The sequence below is a fragment of the Hypomesus nipponensis genome, chromosome 1 (assembly GCF_054491055.1).
Source record: "Hypomesus nipponensis isolate SF chromosome 1, ASM5449105v1, whole genome shotgun sequence".
Taxonomy (NCBI): Eukaryota; Metazoa; Chordata; class Actinopteri; order Osmeriformes; family Osmeridae; genus Hypomesus; species Hypomesus nipponensis.
In genome coordinates, this window is record NC_140361.1 from 1456592 (window position 1) to 1475027 (window position 18436).

At 45.4% G+C, this 18436-nt stretch overlaps 1 protein-coding gene across 1 annotated transcript in view; it reads left to right on the forward strand.

Moving 5' to 3' along the window:
- The window catches only part of lingo2 (leucine rich repeat and Ig domain containing 2), a 209333-nt gene that overhangs the window by 90087 nt on the left and 100810 nt on the right, over window positions 1-18436 (forward strand). Inside the window, exon 3 of the mRNA XM_084698782.1 lies at window positions 18244-18340. The gene's annotated coding sequence lies outside the window, so the exon portion shown is untranslated. The remainder of the gene's footprint in view (window positions 1-18243; window positions 18341-18436) is intronic.

Here is an 18436-nt window from a genome sequence, read left to right on the forward strand (position 1 = left end):
CTTCTCTCTCTCTCCCCCTGCTCTCTCTCCCTCCCCCCGCTCTCTCTCTCTCTCCCCCCCGCTCTCTCTCTCTCCCCCCCGCTCTCTCTCTCTCTCTCCCCCCGCTCTCTCTCTCCCCCCCGCTCTCTCTCTCTCCCCCCGCTCTCTCTCTCTCTCTCCCCCCGCTCTCTCTCTTCTCTCTCTCTCCCCCCGCTCTCTCTCTCTCTCCCCCCCGCTCTCTCTCTCTCCCCCCGCTCTCTCTCTCTCTCTCCCCCCGCTCTCTCTCTCTCTCCCCCCGCTCTCTCTCTTCTCTCTCTCTCCCCCCGCTCTCTCTCTCTCTCCCCCCGCTCTCTCTCTCTCCCCCCGCTCTCTCTCTCTCTCCCCCCGCTCTCTCTCTCTCCCCCCGCTCTCTCTCTCTCCCCCCGCTCTCTCTCTCTCTCCCCCCGCTCTCTCTCTCCCCCCCGCTCTCTCTCTCACTCACTCCTTGATACAATGAACAGAGGAGTCCTCTGTTTGCCCAGCTCTGTTTGTTAATAAAACAAGAAGTCTTCTCACTGTTGTACTTGTTCCTCTCAAGCATGCTGTGGGTCCAAGCCTCAGAAAGGAATGGGACCTATCCTTCACATACGACAGGGGAAAAAATGGGTCGTCTCAAGAACCAGCAACTGCAGGGAAAACTTCAATGAATGACATCATTTAGCACTCACACTTACCTGGTCTCCCAACAGAGAGGAACTCACTGATTGACCTGTACAGCTTTAATAAATGGCTTGTTAATTGCATAGCTCCACGTGGACCCCAGGGCGGGATCCCCATCTGCCCAGATGCAGAGGGAGGCTGGGGTCTCCCCCTCACCGTGGGCCCCCCCTCACCGTGGGCCCCCCCTCACCGTGGGCCCCCCCTCACCGTGGGCCCCCTCTCAGGGACACTGTGATTGCTGGCTGTCCCGGGGCGAGCAGACGGGAGCTGCTGTCACGTGTTCTTCCCTCCACCACGCTGCAGACCACCACACACGGCAGGAAGGTGGGCGTTAGCACCTCAACCGTCCAAGAGCACGAGGAGGGTCGGTCGGCATGGAAACGTCAACTCCAATCCAACACCCGAATGAAGTGGGGTTGATGGGGGGGGGGGGGGGGGGTGGAGAGAAGAGGAGGGAGAGAGACAGTGAGAGAGGATGAGAGAGGATTAGAGAGAGAGAAATATGGACAGAGACAGAGAGAGAGAGATGGACAGAGAGATATGGACAGAGAGAGAGAGAGAGAGAGAGAGAGAGGGACAGAGAGAGAGAGATGGACAGAGAGATGGCGACCATGGATGTAAGTTGTGTAAAGGGGGCTGATCCAAGGACAGAGGAACGAGACAAGGTCTCTGAGAGGCTGATGAAAGCCAGGTCAACAGTAACAGGCAGGGTTTGAAGTACCTGCTCCAAATGGGCCCATCGAATCAATATTGACAAGGGTTTCAAAAGACAGGGAATTCATGTTTCAAAGTGATCCAATTGCCTTGCCTTGACTCGGATCCTCCCGCCTCATAAGTCTGGCTTTGACCATGTATAAAGGACGACTGCAAAGGTTCCCCTTTTAAAGACTCGCTTGTTTTCGCTCGTCCCAGATGGACACACAATGCTGTCCGCTGCTGTCCCGTGTCAAGACAAACAGCCGCTCTAGATAGTGGACGTCTTCATAATAGGAAAGGGTTTTATATTTTTGGCGAACAGTATACGACTTGCACTCAATGAGGAGTGAGGCCTTCAATTTGACTTAGAGACAGGTTTAATGCAGCCCGGGGCACAGGCAAAATGGTTGCAATAAGATTTAGACAGCCAAGCCCTGAGTTGTAATCTGCAGGAAGAAAACAAGCCTTTCATCAAAGTGGATTTACTGTGTTTCCCCTGTGCTCCACATCCTCTTGTTAAAGGAAAACTTCCAGAAGAAAACAGTGAAGAAACCAGTGTGGTTCTGTTGGGTGGATTGAAAGGGTCGGTCAGAAGCTTTACTGTAGGAAAGCTAGACATGGTCATCAGCTTTAAGCAGCTCAGACAACTTGATTCAAAAATATGAAAAAGTGCATGTGTAAGTAAACTTCATTTGAATATTTTGGTACTCAACTTTCCCCACTCCTTTCCCCATTTGTAGGAGGGTTTATCGGTCTCTCTGTCTCTCTCTCCGTCTCTGTCTGTCTCTCTCTCTGTGTCTCTCTTTTTCTGTGTCTGTCTGTCTCTTTCTGTCAACACACCAGCTCATCATGCCCTCCCCTGTGTCCCATCCACCTGCCATGTTCCTCCCATGAGCAGCACTGCAGCTGTGTGGGCCTGTCTGTGTGTCTGGGAGCTCCCTGGCAGCACCAGCGTGGCTCCACGGCGGGAGGTGCCCGGGCACGAGGGGATCTTCTCCGTGACACGCAGCTGCAGAAGGGACCAGAATACCTTCTTCTGCCACTTAACGGGCGGGCGGGCGGGCGGGCTGGTGGGCGGGAGGGAGGGAGGGTGTCAAGTGGAATCCGAAATGCTTAAAAGCCTTTGATCCCTTATGTATCTAGTGTGTTTCATAGATGATTATACTGCATGCTTGTGATGCTTTGGATGTTAGTGTACTCTCTTACAGCACATTCACACAGTATACATGCATACAGTATATATCACAAACAGAAAATATAATATATCAAACTTTATTTTTATTTTGATCATGCTCCTCCACTTTACTGCATAGGTATTTTCAGGGTCATGCTTAAAGCAGAGTGGTCGGTAAGATGGATTGTATCCACTCAAAACTAACACGAAAATTAAACTTAGAGTTAGCTGTAGTGTCTCCAGGTGCTAGTTATCAGGTTGCAGTGTTGTGTCGTTAGAGAGCTGACTGCTAGTGTCCACTGTGAAAGACAGAGTCACGTTGACGCGACACTACAAGCGAGTAACTAGACAGTCAACCCAGCGACGTCTGACAACGAATCACTTCAATTGACGAAATCACGTCTTGTATCAATTTATCTATCTGATTTATTCAAGAGTGAGTAGTTTAACCTTTCGAGTTTTCATACCGCATCAATTCCAGTTACAGGGGCACAGACACTCACAGGGAAAATTGATAGATTGTGACCCATCTGTCACGAGCAATCTTTGATCGTTTTATCAGAGACTCATTGAGCTGCATCTGAGTCGTCTTCTTTTCTCCCGTTGGTCAATTTGTCGTTGTGGTAAATGAGTATTTCTGTTGGCAGTGAGGAGAATGTGATGAGGAGGTCTGTGCTTCTGAGGTTTGATTGACAGGGCAATGCTCCAGGAGAGAGGCTAGGAAATGATCTGAATATTCGACACGATAAGAAGGAATTAATTCTGTACTTTGTGTAACTCCACAGAATGTCTTCATCTGAAGGGACAGGAGAGGAAGAACTCATTTAGCTGTGTTGAAGTTGGAGGAAATTCAAGAGGAATGGTCTATTGACATTACTGACAGACTTATCAAGAGCAACTTATTTGAAGAGAGTAACTTCTTATCGTATAGTTGCTTAGCCTAAAATGAAACTGAGTTCTGTAAGGCATACTTGCTCTACAGAGAGTTGGTAAACAGGAAGGTAGTTTGGTGGCTTCAGCAGGGAAGTGTGTGTGTGTGTGTGTGTGTGTGTGTTTGGAGCCCATGTGTAACTTTCAGTTCTCAGCAGGAGAACCTGTTGTGTAGCTACTTTTAGAGCACAGCATGATGTTTTCATTTGCAAAACTCCCCATCATTTAAAGGAAAAATGTTTTCTGTTTTCAAATCCATGTCATAACCTTAACCTAAACCATTTGTTTATGACACCTAAACTCTACCCACAGCGTTTTGTATGGGTGCCTGAATGGAAGCCAGTTCGCTTCTGCATTTTGCCTATTCAGACATGCTCCTTGTTGTTCGTTAATGTTACGCACTACCCCCGTTAGGGAGGGGAAGCTACGCCCCACTGCTCAAGAACCCCCAGTGGTCAGAAAAAGAGGCATGGAGTCGCGGTGCAAGCAAGGGCACAGACACAATGTCACCGTTCAGAAAAAAGGGCATTTATTGGCCACGGCGATAGTAGGGAGAAGGGGCTGGACGGGACCAAAGCAAAGAAAATAATATATAGTCCACCCTTACCTGTCCTGACTACCAACCAAACAATACTGACTAGCTGGCGCTCGAGCAGAACGCCCTAAACAAAATGGTTTGGATCTGGGTGGTCCGCCCAGATCTAACCTGGTGTGTTTAGACAAGGAAGTTAACCTGCGGGTGATGTAAGCCCAGGGCGTCTTGCCTAAAACACAAGGTGCCTCCCCTCCTCCCTGGGAAGACAAAAGAAATAAGGTTAACAAAAAAAAGATTATCAAACAATCAAACAACAGTGAATTACAGTACAACACAAAACAGTTATCATCTAACGGGTCTCTCAGGTTTCCACAACCTTCACAACCAGCGCAGCCAAACACACCAAGAAAGAGTTCTCCAAAAGACAAAAAGGCCGCGCATTGTCGAGACAAACAGTGATAGATATACAGCTGAGGGGACGACGGGATTGGACAACGGACAACAAGAACCAGCTGGACAATGGGTAACGGGAGGGAGGAGTCGTTGGTTGATGAGCGGTAATGAGGGCGATGGGCGCCACCTGTAGAGACTGGAAACAGAGCAAAACAAACACACACAAAACACATGACAGGACTGGGGACGTAACAGTTAATCAATAATGTAAAAAGTGAAAATTCAGCATTATGGATACATTTCGGTTTTATGGAATCGTGGATTGTCAGAGTAGTTGTGCAGGCGCTGTGGATGTAATCGTGGTTATGGAAACACTACTGAGGTAACTTGATGCCTGTGAGATTAGATTGAAACATTCAACAATAGAGAACTAGATTGAGTCTGGAGCAATAAGCACTGGCGCCATGATGCATCTCATGTCTACTCGCCAGCCTTTAAACCATCTCCCCCTAAATGGTCTCTCCTGTCAAACCCCAAGCCTCTAAATAATCTCTCTCCATGTCTACCCTTCAGCCTCTAAACCATCTCTCCTGTCTACCCCTCAGCCTCTAAACCATCTCTCCTGTCTACCCCTCAGCCTCTAAACCATCTCTCCATGTCTAATTTCCCAGCTTATTGATGTATTTAAGTGAGCTGCACATCGCCTCTAGCAGAAGGGGGTTTGATAGATTGCCAGCAGGGTGTGAGGACACTCTCAGACTGGTGTGTCTCAACTACAATCACGTCACTGCTCCATAAATATTCTGGCTGGATAAGGCTTTGTCATTTCTGTAAGTGAATTTGGAACGGAAATTCTCCGTCAGCAATAAAGCATGTTCACTGCTTTAAACAGTGATCCTGAGAGAAACTTGCAGACTCATTGAACTGATGGCAGAAAGATCCAAGTTCTATAGTATTTTAAACTATGTTGGCATTTTCATAGTTTATTAGGAGCATGCCGGACACACACACACACACGCAGCAGTGTCACTTTGAACTTCCTGTGTACGAAAAGAACGATAATTAGACGAAATTGTAAAAATGTGTGCGTGTGTGGGGGGTATATTGCATTTGTTCTTCTTTAAAATTATTCCCAGCTGTATCATAATTCATATATTTGCTGTATGTCTGCATTTCTTTTATCTATTCCACATTAAACCTTTCATGCTTAGCACATACCACCAGACAAACACACCTACCTTTTTGAAGACAAGCTTGCAAGGTCCTCTGGAAGGATCTCAACAGAAGTTTTGATTCATGTAAGGATAGAATGACATTCGATGTGTTATCAAACTGGAATATGCTTCCTGTCTTCCTGAGAGGAAAGACCAGACTGATCTATAAAATTCCGTCAACAAGAGACCAAACATTTTTATCTCAACTGCAATTCCGATTGCAAGGTCAGCGAGATTATTTCAAGGAAATAAATAACACAGATAAACCTAACAAAGGACAGGATTGTTAAAAAAAGTTAAGAAAATTACCTACAGAGTTTTGAAAGAGGAAGAAAGTTCTATATAAGTGTTTGAAGACATGTGATGATGCCACTGGACGTCAACAAATTATAGAAAAAAATGAGGGCCCCAACTGAATCTCAATTTAAGCACTTCAGACTTTGAAACAATAAGTTAGTGAGAGACATTATTATGGAAAAACTGCTACTCGTTAATAATGTGATGCAGCCTTAGTTGAACCCGTTCATATCACGAGGTTCTGAAATTAGCTCTATAATTTCCACTTGCATATTCTCCGTCATTTATGCTGCGTTAATGAGCAAACTGTTTCTTTTCCACACCTATGTTTGTTGATATTTATCTCCTCGTAATACGAAGTGAATAATAAAAGCATTAATTAGTTTGTCACACAGACAGACTCCAATTAAAAGTAAACGTTTGAGGCTCATTTTCCGACAGTGTCATTATAAGGTCTCGCGGTCACGGAAATGGCATTGTTAGGTAAATTGCCTGATATGCACTGATCAAATAAAGCCTTCTTAGAACAGCCATTTCTCAAGATGCGTTGTCAGTCGTGTCAGTTCATGAATATGTAACATGGTTGGATCATCAGACTTTGAGCCTTTCTGTTCTGGGTTTCCTCAGATATCTCACAGTAAACTGTTAACTAAAAAAAGTTGCCACACAAATGTGGAATACAAATAGTGGATGAAGACATTTTACATTAAGGTTACATGAACTACCATGTGACTACATTGCAATACCTACAGTTAGCAGTTCCTCTCTGAAAGCCATGTCACCAACTCAGCAGTGTTCGGTTCAGTTTGCATTCTGCTCGGCAACCACACGTTTCTCTTTACGTCACTTGAATTAGCATGGCCCGTCTTGTCTCTGTCAAGTTTCAATAAACAGAGTTAATTTAAATCAATAAGTAGAGTAAAACACTCCTAAAATGGTAGGCTGGGGCACGGATTGAAGGAAATGAGGAGGGAGGGGAAAGAATCAATAGATTTCTGCCCCCTTGTTGGAAGAACTGAGGCATAGCCCCATTGGGTTTCAGTCACTCTCCCTATTGATTGCAAGGGCTGTAATTTGCTTTTGTCCAAAAGTAAGCTTTTCACCCCATTAGGCTCTGCTTATTGTCCCGGACAGAGGGGGGTTCGGGGGGTTCGGGGGGTTCATCATCATTAACACCTGTCCAGCCGTCATCCTCAGAGAGAGGGGCACACACCCCACCATCGCTATGGAAACCTGCCTCATGATTGGCATGATTGTCCGCTTGTTGACACGCTGCTGGTTAGAAGTAGGGACATGGTGAGCCTGTTTGGGAGCTGATGCCAGTCAGACAGCAGCCAGACAGCCAGACAGCCAGTCAGCTAACAGCCAGCCAACCAGCCAGTCAGCCAGTCAGTCAGCCAGCCAGCCAGCCAGCCAGCCAGCCAGTCAGCTAACAGCCAGCCAGTCAGCCAGTCAGCTAGCAGCCAGACAGTCAGTCAGCTAGCAGCCAGTCAGCCAGTCAGCTAGCAGCCAGTCAGCCAGTCAGCCAGTCAGCCAGCAGCCAGCCAGCCAGTCAGCCAGCCAGTCAGTCAGTCAGCTAACAGCCAGCCAGTCAGCTAACAGCCAGCCAGTCAGCCAGTCAGCTAGCAGCCAGACAGTCAGTCAGCTAGCAGCCAGTCAGCCAGCAGCCAGCCAGCCAGTCAGCCAGTCAGCTAGCAGCCAGTCAGCCAGCCAGTCAGCCAGTCAGCTAGCAGCCAGTCAGCTAGCAGCCAGTCAGTCAGCAGCCAGTCAGTCAGCCAGACGCCAGCGTGACAAACAAGCCGGTCATTACTGGATGGACTATTGCCCTGGACACTGAACCGCTGAAATGCATTCTTTGGCAAAAGACAAAATCTTTGGCAGGTTAGACACACTGTAAGTACTGAAACGCGAGCCGTGCCGGGTAAACCCTCAGAGCCCGCTAAGCCCACCATGTTTGATGTCGCTGTCAAAATATTACGATTTCTCAAACCCACAGAGAAAATTAAAACAGAACAAATACACAGGGGAAGACATTAAGGAACGCATCCAGAAGTGCTTAGCTCAGAGTATTGTCCTGCAATTGGATGAAGCTCAAAGTAGCTTAAGAAGATCTTGAAGAAAAGGTCAAGTTTATGAGATTACCGTTTTATAGAGTTCCTTGTTTTATATGTGCAGAATTTTGTTCAAGCAAACTAAGAAGAAATGTTTAGCCGTTGTACTGTAGTCTAGTTTTATCCTGCCTATCGTGGTTAATGGATTTATGCTGCAACAAATTGAATCACAAATTAAGATAACTGTCAACCTCACACGCAAACAATTTGTCTATTCTCTCCATTACACAACATCCAAGTTTGGAAACAAGCATGGACTGTCGCTAATTTGAACAGGCATTCTCTGTTTTCCTTGAAAGTTGAAGGACTTGGATCAGTCTGCAGTTAGAGCCGCCTCTTATTGATTTGAGATGAAGGGCCACATTTGGTTTTGGGTGAGGATTCAATCCAACTGTCTCTGTCACTGAACCAAGACCAGAGGACCTTTGCAAATGTCGTTAAAGTAAGGCAACACTTTTGTTTTAATTCACAGCTTTCTTATAGACAGAGAAGGTGAGAGACAAAATTCTGTGAAGACATCGTAACATACAATGTCAGTCTTTTTTAAGATTAAGGATGCAGTAAAAGTTTTTTTAGGAGTGGTTGGTCTTCCATTTAATGTTAATAATCACAGAGAGCACAAAAAAAAATTAAGGTATTTCATAACGTATTCATGGGCTCATTTAGCATGTAAAGTGTCATAACTCTACTTGTGTGCTGGAGATGGAGATCGATACACACACAAGTAGAACAAATGTTATGACTCCAGGTCATATGAAATAATTCATACTAAACGTCTATCAGTCAGTTGTGGCATAATTCTTTCTGAAATGCCACCCCATCCTACACGTCTTCGTCGCATTACTAACATGGATCCGTCCCCCTGCATCCATCACAGATTGATTTAGTTCTCCCCATCTGTCCCAGGCTGGCAGGGATCTCGAGGCGAGATAGCAAAGGCAACGACAACATTAGAAAAACTTGCCAGAGTGCAAACACGCTGCGCTCTAAAGGCCACTCGCTGACAAATGAAAACAGAATGCGTGGAAATCCACACCAATCGGCCCGCGATGGGCTTCACTCCCCGGTGCACCAGCCGTTAGAAGACAGAGACCGGCGCGGGTGACAGGAAGGCGAGCCTCTCTGTTTTCCGACCTGCCTCATCCCACGGCCGTTCACACAAATCAGAGTGACACGGGGGCCGAGTCGGTAAACAGTTGATGGAGAGTCAAGGGGACCCAACCACTCACTCACCGCCCGCCTCATTCCGTCCGAGCGGGCGAGCTCCCGCTAGGTACGCCGTTGGGGCTCATCGCTCTGTTCAGGGCTGTTACCAAAAGTCAGGACGTAGCTGGAAAACCAAAACGTTGACCTTGCCTTTCAGCCCTGAGGACGCTGTGTTGTGGAGTCTATGTAGCGCAGTTGTGTCTCGTTGCCACAGTCACGTCGAGGGTATACGATGTCGAAGGTAAAGACCTACCGCATGTTTTAGTTTTATCTTAATTTGATATTACTTCGATATCTAGAAGGGCTCAGCGATGAGGGTTGTATTCCGTATCGACTGAACTGTGTTTTGCGTGTTACAGTGATGAAATTTCAGCTCTGCTTGATATTGATTGTAAATATTACATGTGAGAGTCTGGCCACAGGACAAGTTTGACGGTTTGAATACATTTATGAGGCCAGTGCTCATGGGCAGCAGGCCAGCCGTTCAGCACACAGGACTGATTCCACTGCAAGTTTCCCTTTTTCTCTCTTTCTTCATTGCCCATTATGGTTTGTGTCGCCCAAAAGCCATCACACTTTTTGCCTCATATCCCTTATACCCCTCCCCAGCCAGCCAATCAGCCAGCAGCTAGCACTCCCCAGGCAAACTAAGAAGGTATTTATTGATCAGAGTTTGTGGAGGAGGGGGAGGGAGAGGGGGTAATTGGAAAGAAAACTCCATTACTGGAGAAACAATTGACACACCGACTATTTGTAACTGTAGTTGACCTGTGTTGACCACTTGATGCTATACATTCCAGCAGGATTACGTAGGATTGCGTCCAGCCTTTCTCATTGCTGGTCCTGCACCCCTGTCCTGTGTGTATGAGATGTTTCCCTGCTCCGACACACCTTATTCAAATTTACATTTAGTCATTTAGCAGACGCTCTTATCCAGAGCGACTTACAGTAAGTACAGGGACATTCCCCCAAGGCAAGTAGGGTAAAGTGCCATGCCCAGGGACACAACGTCATTTGCACGGCCAGGAATCGAACCGGCAACCGTCTGATTGGTAGCCTGATTCCCTAACAGCTCAGCCATCTGACCCACCAAATGAATTGGTTAAGCTGCGGTCTCAATGTTAGTAAATAAGGCCTTCAGTTTTAGGCATCTCTGTTCTCTGCCCCCCTCTCCTCCTCTCTCCTCTCCTTTCACTGTGTGTGTGAAAAATATTTTCGCAAAAGTAAAAAATAAATAAAAGAACAATTATATTTATATATTATATACCACTGGCTGGTTGTGTAGACGCCCCGACAGAAAAGACAAGATCACACTTACTCGTTCAACATCTAATTGTTTGCATTTCCTACTCTAGGTAGAAATATTAACATCGTTAGCTTCTTGTAGCTCCTCTCATTGCCCAATGCTGTACTTATTGCTCTAAGGTTGATAAGTAAATTAATTTATTCTACCTGGAATGAAGCAAAATAAATAACTAATGTGACATTCTGTCGCTGAGATACATTCTCATTCAGGTTTGTTTAAAAACAAAGACAAAGGCATTTGTGGTATTCACCTGAAGTTTAGTTGGCCTTCAACCTTTAACTGTCAGCTACCAACTGCAGAAACGGCATGTGGGGAATGGGAGACAGAGCCTGGAGGTGCCTGTCAAGAATCAAGACAGAAGAGAATTCAAATGAAAAGAATGCAGATAACAGCTGACATTTCTGCTAACATGAAGGAGATTGCTATCTGGGAGATGAATGCTAAAGTCAAGATGTTTTGATTGGGCTATCCTCCCTGACAGCTGTGGCCACAAAGAGCCAGAATGCAGACACATTTCTAGAACACCTCCCTTTTTAGATGGGGTTTGCATGATTATTTGTGTCGCTGTGTGTGTGTTTTTGTGTCCTTGTGTCCTTGTGTGTGTGTTTTTGTGTCCTTTGTGTGTGTGTGTGTGTGGGGGTAGTAAAGTTCTTTCCTCTTCTTCATCCTGTGCCATTATCTTCTTCTTATTCCACAACAGAAAGTAATGTGTTTTTGTTCTTGCATTAGACTACTCTAATATTTGAAAATAAGAGAAATGCGTATATAATATGTGTCTAATAGGTTCATAATGAGCTTGGTAGTGAAACCTCATCTGCCTGTGCTGTAGAAGAGAAACGTAGATTTGTTATTTGAAAAGTAAACAAAAAAGTAGTCAGCTGATCAAGTTGTGCCACTGCGTGACCAAGTGGGGCTACTCTGGCTGTTGTTTGGGCAGAGAGAAAACTTAATTCAATGAGCATGAATAATTTGATCAGGCTGGGTGGAAAAAAAAATATTCAAGATGTTGAATAAAATAAGGAACAAGGTATTCCTGAGGGCAGAGCACAATGGAAACTGGCGAGTTTTGCACGGAGAGATGGGAAAGCATAATGAAATATTTGTTGTGCTTTTTGGGTCACACAGATGGGCAGAACTGAGACAGACGCCACAGAAATGTGTTCATAATAAGACCGAAACTTAACGTTTCAGTGCTCACTTAATATACAACCACACAATACACTTGAACTCCCTGCTAGTATGCAGCACATGCACACAGGCATTCAGCAGTGTCATGCAATGATGTCCAGCAGATATTAAAGGGCAAATCTGTAGACTTGGCTCGCTTACTAATTAGATGGTAAACCCAAACTCTTGTTTTTCTTACTTGAGCAGGTTTCAATGGCAAAGGTCAACACTTAAATATGCAAAAACAGATGTAGTAATGAATTTTTTTTACGTAAAACATATGTATTATATGATAGTCACGAACACAACATTTTAGTTCAAAAAGTGGGATGTGTTATGACATTTATTGAAAGGGAACACGTCTCAGAACAGGATTTAAATATGAATCATTTGCTTGAATGAAGTGCTTCGAATGACAGCAACATATCGAGAGAGATTTATTTGGGAAGTTTGACTTCATTCAAATACGTGGCCCAGTGTCCAATTTGCTCCATCGTCACCCATGAAATTAGATTTTCACAAGACTTGTTCTGAGTTGATGAAAAAGGCTTGAGGACAGTCATTTTTCTTCACAAAAAGGTCAGTTGTTTGAACACGTGGGCTTTGTGTCTGTGGGGTTTGTGTCGGTGATAACCATCTTATCTAGTGGAAAAACCTCTGGCAGACTACTGGACCACACGAGACAATAAATAAATAAACAGGAATTTAACAAAAAAATAAAAACTATATCTGGATACAATGCAACCGACACAATGCAATCCCAGGGCTAAAACACACTTAGTCCCGTTGCATCAAGAGAGATCTCGCTTAGATCCCGACTGTTGTTTTAACATGTTTGTCTTCCTTCTTTAAGCTTTGTTTGTTGTTCACCCGCAAATTGTGTCCACTGGACCATAGTCTGGGGTGTTTGTGTCGCTTTGACCCTGAAATGTACAGATTTAGGCACCCACATACATTCTGGTGTGAGTAGCGCCCAATAACCAAGGGCTTGGATCCACGATATTTCAATTAAATTGGTTCACAGATGCATCTAACTAGAAAGGCAGGAATCTCTATATGTCTGTGTGTGCGTCTGAAATCCTCCAGGTGTCTTGCTCAAGACCCAAGCACAATGAAATGTCGAGTGTGAAATTGTTTTGGAAATGTATTGAAAACATATCAATGGCCCTGAACCAGTTATTACGTAATAAAAAATACCTCCACACAGTGCAATGTAGATCCAGATTTTTTAAATAACCTTTTCCACCACATGCATCTGCAATCAAATCTTTTTAAATCACGTCACCTGAGCCAGAACCTGGCTAGTGACCCTTCCTCCCCAGACACTCCCCTGGCACAAGGTGTGTGTCACACATCCTTCTGTTTACCATATCCCAGCCTGGCAAATGGGGATCAAGAGCCAGCTGTTAGGCAGGCAAAAGTCTAATCTGTTTAGCAGGATGTAGAAGATTACCGTTCCATCAGCTAATGTCCTGTCTGACTATCTGGCTGCTGGCTTAGTGGTTTTCTCAGATTCTTTCAGAATCTTGTTTTGGCTTTATTATTGCCTTGCTGCCGTCCTCCATCGGGTTACAGTGAAGAAAGCTTCCAATTAAATGCGGATTTGGTGACGTTTGTTATCAAAGCAGAGAACCCCTGTCTTCTGTCATCAGGCTTGGCGTTCGCTGCGTGGCTGTTCAGGCCCATGGCTTCACATTTCTTCCCTCAGCTAATTGTGCGTGCACACCACATTTTGCATGTGTGTTTAAATTTGCTCCTGCTTCTGTGATTGTTTGTGTGAGTGTGTGAGAGAGAGACAAATCTTTCTGTGTGAAGGAACAGAGTCAGTGATGAGTCAGTCAGACTGTCAAAGTATGCCTGTCCATGTCTATGTTTGAAGTTGTATTTGTTGCCTTTCGTGGTTCAGTGCAACTAAACATACATTTTATATTTCACAATCTGGCAATCGATGTATGGGACAGAATGACATGTAAGATGAGTTCCAAATACGATAAATCATTATTAAATAGGGGCCAAGCTATCGTTTGGCAAGAACATTCTCAATGCATATTTTTGTTGTCCAAGGTTTGTGTTTTAGGTTACAGCTCGGTTATTATACTCACGGATCACACGGCAGTGTGAGAAATACTGAGTTTAACCCCTGAGTTTGCACGTATTAGAGTTTATGAGCAGTGACAATCCACATGACTCATTTCACCATCACGGTTTTGTTCGCATTGCTGCTGCAATTGCAAATTATCCAGATGACACAGAAACAGAAGTAAACTAATCATTTCCATTGAGTCTCTTTGGTGGGCATTTAATCGAGTTTATGCTCGGATCGATGCAGCCAAGTCCAGAAACTCCTTGGGCAGATCTGTGTCATCAAGTGGATTGAATGCACAAGCTGAGACATGCTCCAGTCTATCTTCATGTAATGAAATCATGGTGGTGACCATGCCAGAGGGGCCACACTGCAGAAGCTCTGAAATGCAACTTAACATTGCAGCAGAGGAGAGCAGTTGGATGCACAGCCTCTTGGACGTGCTGAGCTATGGAGCTGAGCCTTGAAAGATGAAAATCATATAGTGAAATCGTTCTTGCGATAGAATGTAAAGTTAAACTGTAAATCCTGACAGAAAAAGTGATACTGCACTGCCTGTTCGTACGAGAGCAGAGATTTAGGGGGATGTTTTATGAGTCTTGCACTAGGAAGTGCACAACATCTTCATCCATTCAGGTAAAATGGCACTCTGTTCTAAATGCTGCATTCTGATGAGGTAAACCCCTCATTGATTCTGTTACTATACTACTATCTGTTGAGAGAGCCTAAAATATAATTTTTCCAAAAATATCCCTCAAAATAGCGTCAAGGGAGACTCTTTATTTCCCTGGTACATAAGCCAAACAGGTTGTGGCCCCTCTCAAGCTAAGCTTTTCATAGTTTCTACTATCGCAGGCATAATGGGATCTGAACCCCCACATAATCCGTTGACACCCACATATTTCAGCAGCAAGGGAGAACAGAACTGATGGTGAGTTACACAGACCTAGTGAGTTATACACAGACCTGGTGAGTTACACACAGACCTGGTGAGTTACACACAGACCTGGTGAGTTACACACAGACCTGGTGAGTTACACACAGACCTGGTGAGTTATACACAGACCTGGTGAGTTACACACAGACCTGGTGAGTTACACACAGACCTGGTGAGTTACACACAGACCTGGTGAGTTACACACAGACCTGGTGAGTTACACACAGACCTGGTGTAATACACACATACCTGGTGAGTTACACACAGACCTGGTGAGTTACACACAGACTTGGTGTATTACACACAGACCTGGTGAGTTACACACAGACTGGAGCAAAAGGCAAATGAGGAACTGAAAACTGTTGATCTGTTTTGGTTTGCACAGGCCTGAATAGGAAGTGTCTAATATCCAAACAGGCAGCACATTACTGGATGCAAAGCTGTTATAGAGCAGCGATGTTATAGAGCAGCGATGTTATAGAGCAGCGATGTTATAGAGCAGCGATGTTATAGAGCAGCGATGGGCAGAGTTGACTGTATATGACTTTTGAGATCAGTCAGTATTATGCATTCTGATGCTCTACCACTTAGTATCTGGAGGTCACACTTGAACCCCCCCCTCAGTGTAGTGCTCTGGATAAAAGTGTCTACTGAATAAATAATAGTTTTGACCTGCATTAAGAGACACTTGAGGTCCAATCAAGGTCTCGTCTGAACTGAACCGATCATCACTGTACACTGTTCACATGAGCAGTATATGAAAAGTTAAGGCAGTTGAAATTCCTTCCTCGGGAACACATGATGTGAACACGCTAAGACGTGACAGGAGACAGCTGTCTTGGTGCTCCCAGACGGATCCCATCAGGGTTATGAATACGTTAGTTAATACACAGTATAGGAGCTGGCCCTGTGCAGAGTCAGGCTTCTGGTTCCTGGGAAGGACAGCAGTTCCTGTTCAGAGTCAGGCTTCTGGTTCCTGGGAAGGACAGCAGTTCCTGTTCAGAGTCAGGCTTCTGCTTCCTGGGAAGGACAGCAGTTCCTGTTCAGAGTCAGGCTTCTGGTTCCTGGGAAGGACAGCAGTTCCTGTTCAGAGTCAGGCTTCTGCTTCCTGGGAAGGACAGCAGTTCCTGTTCAGAGTCAGGCTTCTGCTTCCTGGGAAGGACAGCGGTTCCCTTGATTCATCTGTACTTTGAGGCTGGCTATTCGTCTTATTCAATCATCTCAGATGTATGGCTGATAAATAGAGAGACACTGGTCTGAGAGACAAGGAAAGGAGAGGTCATGACTGGGCCAAAACAATTTCCCTCATTGGCTGCGTGTGTGTGACAGGTAACAACTGCCCTAACCCTATGATCTAAATGGACCATTATCCTTTTTGTTTCCGCTATACATCCATAATGCAACGCTCAGTGGTGTTGCCAGTTCCCAAGGAAATGCTAAGTACTAAAATGCAAACTGGATGGCAAACTAAAGGTTTGGATTAAACATCAGAAAACAGAAAAACAAATGCAAAGCAGGGCATTTTTGTTTAAATAAATTATGATACCATGGCCATCCTTATTTGTCTATCTGTAATTTGTTTATCTTTCTGGAATTCATCTCTTTAAGTGGAGCAGGCTTTCAGAAACACACTTCACTTAACACATTTGCCTTTTGGCTTCAGTTTACAATGGAGAGAACCAGAATCCTCTAGCTGTTTCTCTCTGAAAGAGCTTTCTGCTGATCCTTTTGACCAAACCCTACATCTACCTGCGTCTTCTCTCAGGCACCGATTACAGTCCTCAAGGGACTAGTTGCTCCAATTAAGCTGCACTCATTTGCTTCTGTACAATCTCTCCACAACTCCTTTCCCCAAATCCTGCAGCCCTGGATTGTTCTGATCAGTGGGTGGGCCAGGAACAGCCATGTTAACCTGTCAGAACAAAATGTTTTGTGATTGTTTGCTGTCAACACCTTCCAGTTTCTCAGTTGGGAAGCCTTCTTGGTTTAATTTAAAAACTGTTTGTTTGTCTCAAATGTTCGCTGTTGGTAAACCAGTGCTTTCCCCAGCACAGGCCACTGAGCAAACTCCCTGAATGTAGTCAGACAATCTGAACATAATTAAGATGTAAAAATATGTTTCATTATATTATGCTGTAATTCAAATATTATTATACTCTCTGGGCTTCCTCTAACAAGTTCTTCTAAGAAACGGATAGTGTTGCTCTCTCATGGGGCAGTCACTTTTGGTACAGTGTTGAGTGGAATGGGGGGATTCATTGAAGCGTGTTATTTTTGGGGGCCGTCAGTTTGGGTAGAAAAACCAAAGATCCAGAACTGCTCTCCTGAGGCCCTCCTGTAAGATCCAGAGCTGCCCTCCTGAGGTCCTCCTGTAAGATCCAGAGCTGCCCCCCTGAGGTCCTCCTGTAAGATCCAGAGCTGCCCTCCTGAGGTCCTCCTGTAAGATCCAGAGCTGCCCTCCTGAGGTCCTCCTGTAAGATCCAGAGCTGCCCTCCTGAGGCCCTCCTGTAAGATCCAGAGCTGCCCTCCTGAGGCCCTCCTGTAAGATCCAGAGCTGCCCTCCTGAGGTCCTCCTGTAAGATCCAGAGCTGCCCTCCTGAGGCCCTCCTGTAAGATCCAGAGCTGCCCTCCTGAGGCCCTCCTGTAAGATCCAGAGCTGCCCTTCTGTAAGATCCAGAGCTGCCCTCCTGAGGCCCTCCTGTAAGATCCAGAGCTGCCCTCCTGAGGCCCTCCTTTAAGATCCAGAGCTGCCCTCCTGTAAGATCCAGAGCTGCCCTCCTGAGGCCCTCCTGTAAGATTCAGAGCTGCCCTCCTGAGGCCCTCCTGTAAGATCCAGAGCTGCCCTCCTGTAAGATCCAGAGCTGCCCTCCTGAGGTCCTCCTGTAAGATCCAGAGCTGCCCTCTTGTAAGATCCAGAGCTGCCCTCCTGTAAGATCCAGAGCTGCCCTCCTGAGGCCCTCCTGTAAGATCCAGAGCTGCCCTCCTGAGGCCCTCCTGTAAGATCCAGAGCTGCCCTCCTGAGGCCCTCCTGTAAGATTCAGAGCTGCCCTCCTGAGGCCCTCCTGTAACCCTCCGCTCCTCAAACCCTCCCTCTCCTTAAAGACGCTCATCTTGGATCGCTGGACGTGTTACTTGTGGAGCTCAAACATCACACTGCGGATTTCTCGTGGTCGTGCGTTAGGCCAATCTGACAACCACGCTGATGCTTAGCGACATGTCATGTGACGTGTGTGTATAGCTGAATTACGCCACATGCTAATTGTGATGTAGAAGAATGGTAGCCTTGGGGCTGCCAGGCAGCGTAAACATGCTGTTCTCATGTTCAGGATGATTTGGGGTCCGGTCACTTTATTTCAAATTCTGCTCCACTTAATGTGATTTTTTTTTAAAAATGAACTGTTATAAGATGTTACAAACTAAGATATGCATGGACTTTCCTCTGAGAGAATGTGACGCAATACCAGAAGTTCTGTATCTGATAACATTTGTTGTGCCTTGTCTTTTGTCTCGTTTCAGACATCTGCAATAGAGTAACTCTGAGAACTTGTTGAACAGACGATTTGTAAAGGACCACTCTCCCATCTCGCTAACTGGACATCTGTTTGCCAATAAGGTTGGTGCTTTGTATTGTTTTAACCTCTATGGAAGTAGAAATACTTCACAGCTGCTCTTTTCAACCAAGTTCACTTAATCTGATCTCTGATTCATC